Genomic DNA, 11,331 nt, shown 5'->3' with positions numbered 1-11,331 from the left:
TATGCGGAAACACACCCACTGCCAAGTCAGGAGTTTGTGATTGTTTAAGAGCTATACAGTTCTTTACGACAGTGTAAGTGCAATGCTGGGGTTGAACAGGAATCCAGGGAAGAGAAAGAAAGTCTGGGTTTTTCTGGACAGTTTTCAGGTGTTGATGCTTCCTTGTTACGTTGATCTGTCTCAGCAAATCTTTCTCTTCGCTTTCTTAAGAACTCTGGCAGAGCAGCCCTTTCCTCGGAGCCCTGCACCTGCTTATTGCTGTCATGCAAATAGCATCGCTTAGAACATCTTTCTCCAAAAGGAATGGAGGCACAGATGGCAGGTACCTGCCTGTCTCATGCAGCGCCCAGAACCTGCGCATTACCTGGGACAGAGTGGGAGATGAACAGCGATGATGCAAGTGTTCATGGGCTGATTCCCACACTGAGAGAGCATTAATAGTTGGCAGAGGGGATGCTGTTCAGCTCCAAACCCAGAGCACTGAGGCTGTCAGTTAAAGGCAATTTTCACTACCTTGTTCCCACTCCACATGGTATTTGCTTCAAGGCCTGGGAAGGGCCAGAGTAATAAAAACGAGCTGAGAAAATCTAGGCTGCCTCACCCCAGTCCAGGCATCTCCCCAAAGCCTAGGCAGAGAACAAGTGTGCTTACAGCAGAGTGGAGCAAGTGTGAGCCACGTCACAGGAGGCTTTGAGCAGACCTGGCGTTCACGAAGTCGCACATCCTTGCCTGGTGTTGCAGTGGGGAGAACGCCTGCACCCGCATCCCTGCATCACGTGTGGAACCCTAACCTCAGCCTGATGGTACCAAGAGATGAAACCGTTGGGTGGTGATGAGGTCACAAGCCTGGAGTTCTTGTGCTGAGGGTTAGAGCCTTGGGAAAGAGGCCAGAGAGCTTGCTCATGAGTCGTCATCAGAGTCCAGGTCTGCCACCACCTGATCTTAGACTTTCAGCTCCCAAAACTGAGAAACAAATTTCTGTTTTTAACCTACCAGACTGTGGCAGCCCGTAATGGCAGCAGGCTTGAAGACACTTAGGGGTTCGGGTGGAATGATAGAACTGCCTCAGTTGGATAGACAGCTATGGCAAACAATGGCTTTGTCCCCTGCCTCACACATATGGACATCATTGAGATGGATATAGCCCTCAAATAAAGGCTCAGGCTGTAAGGAACTCACCCCCACCCACCCACCCACCTCTCCTTCTTTTGATATTTTCCTTCATTGCTCTGTCATTATCTGTGACTTCTTTTATGTTTTATGTTGTCCCCAACCTGGAGAAGAAGGCAGGACCCCGTGTGGCCATCTGCCCTGCTGGCTCATGGCATCACCCTGGCATTGAGAAGCTCACCCAGCATACGAGGAAAATGCACGTTAGGTGAAGGACTGAGAAAGCCTGCAGTCAACCTCGCAGGGCTGTCTCCAGCGTGGTGTTTCCACGTCTTGCATGAGTCAGTGTAACGTGCACAGAAGTGCGTGCTCACTGACGCTGAGTCAGCTGCCCTCCCCGCTACCTCTATGGAGGTACTATATGAAGGCCACGTCTCTTTCCACTTGACTTCCTTCCAAAGGTTTGGCAACAATCTGGGCAAAAGCTGCAATGCCAATTCAGATGGGTTTAGGTTTCCTCATCTCTAAACCAAAGAAGCTATACCAGGCTACCCCCAAAGCCCATCCCACCACTAAGAAGCTGATTCTGGAGAGAAGAGTCCACAACCAAACTCATGGAGCAACTTCTGTGGACTAGAATACTTCATGTAGCTCTTGAAAGATGGGAAAGGGCTGCTGGGTCTGGACACAGGCCCAGAAGATGATTAGGACAAGTGACTGCAAAGAATCCGGCTCCTCAAGCTCTTGTGGGCCACAAGAGCCCAGGAATCACTTGTCTTTGAGAAGGGCCCAGTTATGGTTTAGATCTAAAATGCCTCCTGAAAGGCTTATGTGATCAGAGGTGGAATTTGGGGAAGTTGGTTAGATCATGAGTTCTAAAACTTCTTGAGTGGATTAATCTATCAATGGATCCATAACTTGATGGTATTATTATATAGGGAGGTGATGGCAAATTTGGGAGGTGGGGCCCAGTTAAAGGGAGTGGAAACATGATTTTGGAGAACACATCTAGTCTGCAGAGCTGGGTTCACTCGTCTGCCCACCTCCTTGCTACCAGAAGACGAGCAGCCTTCCCAGGCTGTGGGCTCTTCCCTGACATTCTGCCTCCTCACTGAAGCGTGGTAATGGTGACCATGGACTGAAGCCACTGAAGCCATGAGCTAAGTGAGCCTGTCCTCCTTTACACTGACTTTCTCGGGTATTGTTCAAAGCAACAGACACTAACATAGGTCCACCTGCCCTTCTCCCATCAGTACCTTGCCTGGAAAAGCACAGGGGCTCTTTGCTTCATGGAAACAAAGGAGGGCCCCTGGGTGCCATCCATGAAGCCCTCATGCTCACCTCCACATCACAGTGGTCTGTGTGTTTTCTCTGTGATCACTGAAAGAGCCGTATATGGAACCCCTGCCCCTTGGGAACACGTCATAATGCAGCGGCCTCAGCGCAGCCAGGCCAGTTTCCAGAGTTGTCTCTACCCTGCTTGTGTGGCCACACCTAGTACTGCTCCAAAAGTGCAGAACCATCCAAGAGGCTACTCCTATGGCGCCACTGCTGCCTGCAGGTAGCCAGCTGCCCCACACTGCAGTAGAAAATGGGTGAGGGCTGGGTGTCCCCATGTTTGTCACAGTGGATTCAAGCAGGCATGCACAGCCCCAGGCCTGCATGGTCCTTTCCCCATGCAGGCAGATGCCCAACTCCCTTGCCTCCCAGCAAGCCTTCCCTGGGGCTGAGGAAGCCAGACTGACCCCCTCCCCCAAGCACTGTCCCTTGGGCTCCTCTATGATATTCTACCATTCCAGAACCACCACCTCCTAGAAGTCCACCCACTCCCCCCAGGCTGCCTCCAACCTGCTCAGCTTCCCTGCAAGGTGATTCCCCCCCTCAGTGGTCAAATCTGAGCCCTTCTGCCCATGGCTGCCCTGCCATGTTGCTTCCTTATGTCTGTCTTATTTCATATTTGCTGATGTGAATCAAGCCCTGGGTATAGCTGAGACTTTAAACATCTGGAATGTATTTTTCATTTCATCTTCCCAGGACTCAAGACAGAGTACCAAGTTTCTGATTATGCTGATGAGAAGATTAAGGCAGAGGAAGGTGTTTGCCACTGGTCTTCCAGGTGTTTGGCCAAGATTCAAGCCAAAGTCATGGAGGGGGCTGGGGAGGATGGCTGGTGGCTCTAACCCACCATGGTTTAAACCCTTGTGGGAACTACCAAGGCATCAGCAGCACAGCAGGGGCTCCTGCTTCCCAGGGCCTGGCACGTGGAAACCCAGCAGCTGAGCTCCAGGACAGGGACCAAACAGTCAGGCCCAGTGATTCTGCAGATCCCCAGAGAGGACCTGCACAGTTACCCTGTCAAAGCCACCCTGTCTCCCACATCCCGAGCACATGACTACATCAAGGCTGGCCACCTCCTCATTGGTGCACCAGGAGCTGTACAGCCAGTGGGGGACAATGCCTGGTCTGAGCCCTCCCCATTGCCCACTCCTGGTTTGCATCCCTCTACACTGATCTCCAGACACCTATAGGACATGCCAGTGCCCAACACCCACACTCTACTCAGCAGGTTAGTGTCCTCTGGGGAGCACTATTGTCATTTCCAGAATGTATTTCCTAGGAGATTGTACAGGTCACAGACATTCCATGTCAGTAACACAAACCTCTGGCAAGGTCCTCAGTGGCTGTTCCCTGAGACCCACGCTGTGGACTCCCATGCCGTCCCTTCCTTTTGAGCATGGCCATGGGATACATAGGCCAAGCAGACATAAATGAGGCTGCAATAAAAGCAAAGGTGGGCATGTTTGGATACAAAATAGATCTACTGTCAGGAAAACAGAGGCTCCTTCAGAAACTGGGCAGGTGGGGGAGCCCTCCCATCACAAAAGGAGCATTCTTTTGGGGAAGATGAGCAGCAATTGTTCCTTTGTTCTTTTCTTTTGCAGCACTGCTATCACACAGGCTAGGCCAGAGCTGTACACTGATGGTGCCCCAGCCCAGCGTTAGCAGGACTGAGGTTAAATTCAGTGGCTAAAAGCTGACACTACCAGGGCATCCTAAACTCCACCCATCCACTGGAGTGTCCAGGTAGACAGGCAAATTCAGTGTTTCTTAAACCTAGCAAAGTGTTACTAGGTTCCAAAAAGTTGTTCTCTTCAGCAGATTCAATTCCCAGAACAAAGTCTCTGTGGTATATCCTGTCCCTACTGGCAAGCCTCTAAGACTCAGGGACACCTTGCTCTCTTTCTGACCATTCTGCAGCCACTTTGCCTTCTGTCCTCATGTGTCCTTCTGCAATTTGGGAATATGCAGGACTCCTCCCACCCACATCCAAGAGGAAGTTTCCTGGTGACCTTGATGACTCAGCAAGATTGTAACTGTCCAGGAACAAGCAGAGCACGTGTGCAACCTTAGTGCCACAGAATTTAAATTATAGATAAAAGAAACAAGCATAAGCAGAAAAGAAATTCCACCAAACCTGACTCACACAGAAATAAAATACATATAGCCCAATATCTTTTAAAGAAATGATATCCATACCTGGGACATTCTCAGCAGAAAACATTCTGCCTAGACTGCTTCACAGGTGAATTCTATCAGTTGTAGGGAGAACATGCTCTAGAAAATGGCAAGAGAAAACAATTCATAATTCAATTCACAGTCTGTATAGTCACAATTCCCAATCCCAATGAGGGCATTAAAATAAAGGGAAATCGCAGATTGATCCCTTTTATGGACAAAGATATAAAAATCCAAAACGCTATTTTATTAGTAACTTAAAACTAGGAGTATATAAAACAAGGATACACATCATAATCAAACTGAACTTATGGTGCTGGGGAGATAACTCAGTGGTCTAAGCCCTTGTCAGGCAAGCACTAGGTCCCAAATTCAATCCTAGGTACTACATGCCGCACCAGCTCCAAAACCAGATGTGATGGTGCATACCTGTAATCCCAGTGCTGGGAGGCTGAGGCAGGAGAATCACAAGTCCGAACTGTGTAGTGAGATCCTATATCAAAAATTTAAAACTAACAAAATAAAATAAAAAATAGAACTTATGCCAAGAATGCAGTTCTTGGCTGAATAACAATTGATCAGAAATCAAAATATATTGTCTTCTTAAGGGATTTTTGAATCATACAGTCACTTCAACAAATGCTGAAAAGTATATGAAAAAGTCCACCTATTTGTGACTTCTTAGGTACATTTGAAAAACTGGGTTTTCCTCTAGTACAGAGGAACTAGGTTTTCCTCTAGTACAGAGGGACCCAAACATGTGAGTTATCGGTCAATGCTCTGTTTCCTTGGGGACTGGGACATTGATGTCAGTGGAGCTGATCAATACTGTACAGGAGGCCAGAGAGGCTGGAGGGGGGGAAAAAAAGATACAAAACCTAGAAAAGGACAAAATAAAACAATCTTATGAATAATGTGATTTTCTAGGATGAAGATACAAAAGGATCTTAAAAAATAAATTTACGATATATACAGCAAGTTTTTTGGATAGAGATCAAAATTCCAAAGTGCATCCTGCCTCAGGCATTTTCAGTGATAAATGAGTGACAGAGATAAGAAGTTTACCAAACCCCAGGTACCACATCACATGGCCTCTTAATATGTATGTACACGAAAATGTCATTATAAAAGACGCCATGCAGCGCCATCCTTTAGAACATGCATGTCCCCTGAAAGCCCATGTGCTGAGAACTTGCTCTCCAGCAGCAGAACTCCTCCGAGATAGCGAGATAGCGGAACCTTCTGGAGGCAGGGCCTAGTGAGAGGAGCGGCACCTCTGGGGATCCGTCCTGGAAGGAGAAGCCAGACCCTGCTCCTTCCTCCCATCCCTTTTTCTTTACATCCCAGCCTCCCTAAGGGGAACAGTTCCTCTGCCATGCACTCCTGCCATGCTGCGCTGCTCTCCACAGGTGCAAAAACAGCAGGGCCACTGCAAAGCCCAAAACTGTGGGCCAAGATAAACCTCTCTTTGTAAGTTGATTTACCATCTCAGATGTTTGGAACAGCAGTCAAAAGCTGGCTAGGGCACCCAGATATAACAAAATAGTGTGTTATAAGGAGAGAGGATTTTGAGAAATACTATATAATTCGTGACCCCCCAAACTACCTCCAGGGCTCCAGGAGGAAAGTACCATGTCCCTGGGCAGGCCACTGCACTCTAATTTAGGAACCTCCATCCCAGGCATTGGTTAAAAGCCTCGGCCCATTGCAGCTCTCTGCCTGGTCTTCACCAGAGCATGGCAGAACGCAGCATCAGTCCACTCAGTTCTGTGCGCCTTCTCAGTACGGCTTTGCTCTGCACATCATGATCAGACACCTGCGTGTCCTGAGCAGATGGCTGCGCCAGACACAGCAACTGGCGACAGCCACCTGACCTGGGGAGCTCTTTTCATGCCCCCCTTTTCTCATTCTTCAAGTCAGATGACAAAATGGTCCGTGGAGGATGAACTCTGTGCAGTGGAAAATTCCATCCCACACAGTGGAAAAGCCACATGTTTTCAAGGGCACAGGCAAACTCCAGGCTGTGAGTGGAAGCAGAGGAGCCGGCATGGTCTAAAGGAGTGCTACAGAGGACAGACCAGCACCTCGCCTGCTGGAGGCCACACCCACCCCAGTCTCCGGCTCCCTGGGTGGGGTGGCCTTGTGACCCACCCGCTTGTAGCTCCAAAGCTGGGCGAAAGGTCACAGAACAGAGAGGTCAAAGAAGAACCTCCTGAAAGACTAACATGGAGAGAAGCCCACTCAGCCCATAAGAAAAGGGACTTTGGGGTTCCAGAGTCAAGGGTCTCAAGGACTTGGCAGACAGAGCCAGCCACAGGCTCAAAGGACAAAGCCCAGATTATCCACCCAGAGTTCCAACTATTTCCAGGTCAGGAAATGAAAAATCAATGCTTAATTTTCTTATATTTTAGGGAAAATCAGCTTTTATGGCTATAACTCTGACCTAAGAAAAGAACATGAGAAAAATGTAGAGGTATCGTGACCACGGAAAACAATTGGATAGGATTTTAATGTTAAATATGGACTTACTACGTGACCTGAGAATTTCACTCCTAGGAATCTACCTAGAAATAAACATATTCATCCCCACAAAGATTTATATGGTAATGTTCATAGTAACATGCTATTATTCTTAACACCCAAAAGGTGGAAAGCATTCAAATATCCATCAACTGATGAATGAATGAATGAATGAATGAATGAATGAGTTGGTGCATCCATGTAGTGCAATATTACTCGGCAATGAAAAGAAGCAAAGCTACTAAAAGATGGTACATGATAGATGAATTTCTAAATCACAATACTAAGTGAAAGAAGCAAAGGGAAAATGACTGGACTGTGTGGTTCCATTCATGAGAAATGTGTACAAAAGACAGATCCATAGAGACAGAAAGTTGTCTGGGGCAACCAGTGGTTGTCTGGGGTTGGTGGGGACAAAGTAGCAACAAGATTTTGAGGCAAATGGACACTCATTATGTTTGGGAAGGATGAAAATGTTCTAAAACTGGATGGCAGTAGTGGCTGCATGTTTACCAACATTTACTGAGTGCTGTAATAAAAATGAGTTTTAAAGTATGTAAATTACAACTCCGTAAAATCACGTTAGCCAACACAGTGGCACGCTACTGTGAACCCAGTAGTCAGGAGGCTGAGGCAGGAAAACTACATGAGTGAGTTCAAGGCCAGCCTGGACTAGAGTCTCTATCTCACATTAATTAATTAATTGATTAATTTTAAAAATTGTCTCTTTCAAGAAAAGTTTTAAGTTTATTGGCACAATTTAGGTATACATAATGATTATATCCATCATATGGAGGTCGTAACTATGCATGATATATCCTGATTCCTTCTTTTTTCCCAATCCCCTGCCCTCCTTTCAACTTCTCTTCCCTTCTTCATTTATAAATCTTTGTTTTAAATTTTTCCTTCTTTTATCTTTTTCTTTTACCTTCCTTCCTTTCTCCCTCCCCACTTCCTCATTCCCATTTCTTTCGAACAATTTTTTCCTATTCCACAACATCCCTTGCATGAAATTGTTTATACTTTCAGTGTCTCACGCAAGAGAAATAAGATAGTTACACTTGTGTGTCCAACTTATTTCACTTAAGAGTACGGTCTCAAGGTGCACTGATTCACCCAGAAATGTCTCGAATTTATCCTTTTCTATAGCTGAATGGTACTCAAAAACTCCACCTTACACATTCATCTGCTGAAGGCCATTGGGGTTGTTTCCAAGACTTAGTTATTGCAAACTGTGCTGCTATAAATACGTGTGTGTGTATACCTCGGGTACTTTTTACTTTTTGTCATGTAAAAATAACAAAATACCTGACACCAAAAATGAAGGAAGGAAAGGTTTATTTACTGACGGTTACTGGAGGTTTCGGCCCATACTTGGCTGGCTCCAGGGCAGGGCAGCAAAAGGCAGAAGGCAGCAGTTCATGACCGCGGAAAACAGCACGGAGTAGAGGAAGGAGCAGCAGCTGTGGCATCTATCAATCCTCTCTCCCTTCCTTCCACACTGACTGCGAACGTTTTCTCATATGTTTACTTGCCATGTGCATTTCTTTCTCTAAGAAGTGTATATGCATCTCAGATGCCATTTTTGTACTGGATTTTTTTAATTTGGGGTGTCTAATTTTTATCATTTGTTAGAGAGACAACAGGCTAAAACTTTCCCACTATGTGGGTTGACTCCAACGGTAATTTCTTTTTCCACGCAAAATGTTTTTCTTAGGAGGAGATCCTAGTTGTTGACTTTTTATAGTATTTCCAAGGCAACTTGGGGTTTCTTCATGAAGTCTTTGCCTATACCTATGTCTTCAACAGTTCTTGGCTTGGGAAAACATCTCAGCAGCATAAGTACCTACCTGGCAAGCACAGGGTCCTGAGTTCAATCCCTGAGTTAAAAAAAAAAAAAGTTCTACCTATCTTCTCTTCCAGCAGATTTACTGTTTCTATTTTAATATTTAGATATTTTATCCATTTTGATTTTATATCTGTGCACTGTGAGAGACAAGGGTCTAGTTTTAGTCCTCAGCATGTGGAAAGCCAGTTTTTACAGCATCATTTATTAAAGAGGTGGTGTTTCTTCCATATTTGGCCCCTTTGTCAAAGATAAAGTGGCTGAGTGTGTTTGGAATTGTTTCTGCATCTTCTAATCTGTTCCATTGATCCTTTGGGACAGTACCATGCTGTTTTGATCACCATTGCTTTGTAGTGTAGTTTCAAGCCAGAAACTGTGATGCCCTTACCTTAGCCAGGAATGGATCCTGCATCAACAGTGAAATTTCTTTCCCTCTGGTCATTGGAGATGAGTACATGGGCACCAATAAAGCTGCCTGAGATCCAACAGAAGAGGCAGGCTCTGCTCTTCACAGTAGATATCTTGCCCCCTTCTCTGGGCCCAGCCAGGCACTCTTAGGAGGGCAGGACAGAAGGTAGGCACTGCCAAAGTCACAGCCAGTGTTGTTGCAGTGACTGCTACTGTTCCAGGGTCTGGACACTGGACAGCTGGAGTGGAAAGGGACCCATGTTGTCGCTCCTTCCCTCCCTTCTTCCCTGCTTCCCTCCTTTCCCCCTTACCTTCCTCCTTTTTTCCCTCCCTCTCTCCCTTCCTCCTTCCCTCCCTTTCCTTCCCTCTAATCCTCATCACTCCATTCCTCCTGCCTGGTACTCACAAAGCGGTGTCCCAGGGCAGAGGCGTACAAAGCCGTGTGGCATTGGAGCTCTGGAGATGGGGCACCCTGTAGCCAGAAGAATGTCAAAAGCTTTGCAAACATGTTACCAAAACATCACCCTTCCCACTCTCCTCCCCACTGTCCTGGGGAGTTACAGGGTTCCTAAGAGAAGGAATCCTTCTAAACCCAAGAAGATTACTATCCATAAACATGCTGCGTGGCTGGCACAGCAGGGGCCCAGCCTTAGATGCAGCAGGACTTGAGAAAACAGGGCTGCTTCCTACTCCCTCTACCACACTCCTGGGCACCTGGCAGAGCCCTGTGGAGAGAAAAGCTCCAGCTTTCTCTGTCTGTCTGTCTGTCTGTCTGTCTGTCTGTCTGTCTGCCTGTCTGTCTGCCTGTCTCTGTCTGGGACTGAGTAGAAAGAATTTCCTCCAGTCAGCCTCCCTTGACTATCTGTGGGCTGACAAGAGGTCAGGAAAAAAAAAAATGAAAACCACATGGAATAGGTTGCTTCCAAAAGAATAAATATACCCATGCGAAGTAACATTTACTGAGACTGAAATTCTGTAAAAAATATTCCCACAGGGACTGGTGTTTGATACCCCACCTATCATGCTAGCTACACCGCTGGGGTGCATTGAAACATCAGTTGAGACTTGGAGTGGTCCCAACTCTTGGGAAGTTGCAAAACAGGAAGGATCACATAAGTCTGATCTGTGTAGTGAGACCCTGTAGACCCTGTGCTAAATACATTTTTTTTAAAAAATTCCAAAACTGTACTTCAGGTACATATATGAGAAGATTCATAGAGGAATTTTAAAAATAATGAAACAGAAACCCATCCTAGCCCAGGCCCGGTGAGTGTGTGGGAGAGCTTCCGGTTACCCTGCGCTGGTGGGACTCACTAATCCCAGCCCAGGCGCAGCGTGGGTAAGACCCTCTTCCACACCCTTGGGATGCCCCCCAACACTCCACAGCACCTCCCTTACCCCACCCGCTGAGTAAGAATTTCTGCCTCTTTCCGGGAACCCCTAGACCCAGTCCTAGCCCAGGCCTGGTGAGTGTGTGGGAGAGCTGCCTCTACCCCTACTCCACCTTGTCCCCTCCAGACTCGGCTCAGGCCTGGCATACAGGCCTGGGGTGAAACCCTTCAGCTGCAATCCCTGAAGAAAGTGTACGGGACAAACCACCCAGCTAGTCCAGGAGCAGAACATCCTGCCAGAGGGGCACAACAGGTTCACCCCCAAGGGCAGCAAAAGGAAGGCACTGAGCACAGCAGCCAGACCCAAGCGAGGTACAGTGGGATAAATCCAAACCTTGTAGAGCTACACCTGAACTTCAGTAGGTGCTAAGGCTATAACTACAATAAAGATCTACAACAAAGGTCAGAAGACAGTGCTACACAAAGTGACAACAAGAAGGAGCAAAATGCAATCTCAGAACCCAAGACCACCCATAACAAGTGCAGAGGACACTAACACAGAACAAATTGGGAAGCACACAACTGAAAGCAATGAATCAA

The sequence above is a fragment of the Octodon degus genome, unplaced genomic scaffold (genome assembly GCF_000260255.1).
Source record: "Octodon degus isolate 3935 unplaced genomic scaffold, OctDeg1.0 scaffold00192, whole genome shotgun sequence".
NCBI classification, from domain to species: domain Eukaryota; kingdom Metazoa; phylum Chordata; class Mammalia; order Rodentia; family Octodontidae; genus Octodon; species Octodon degus.
This window is presented reverse-complemented; position numbering follows the sequence as displayed.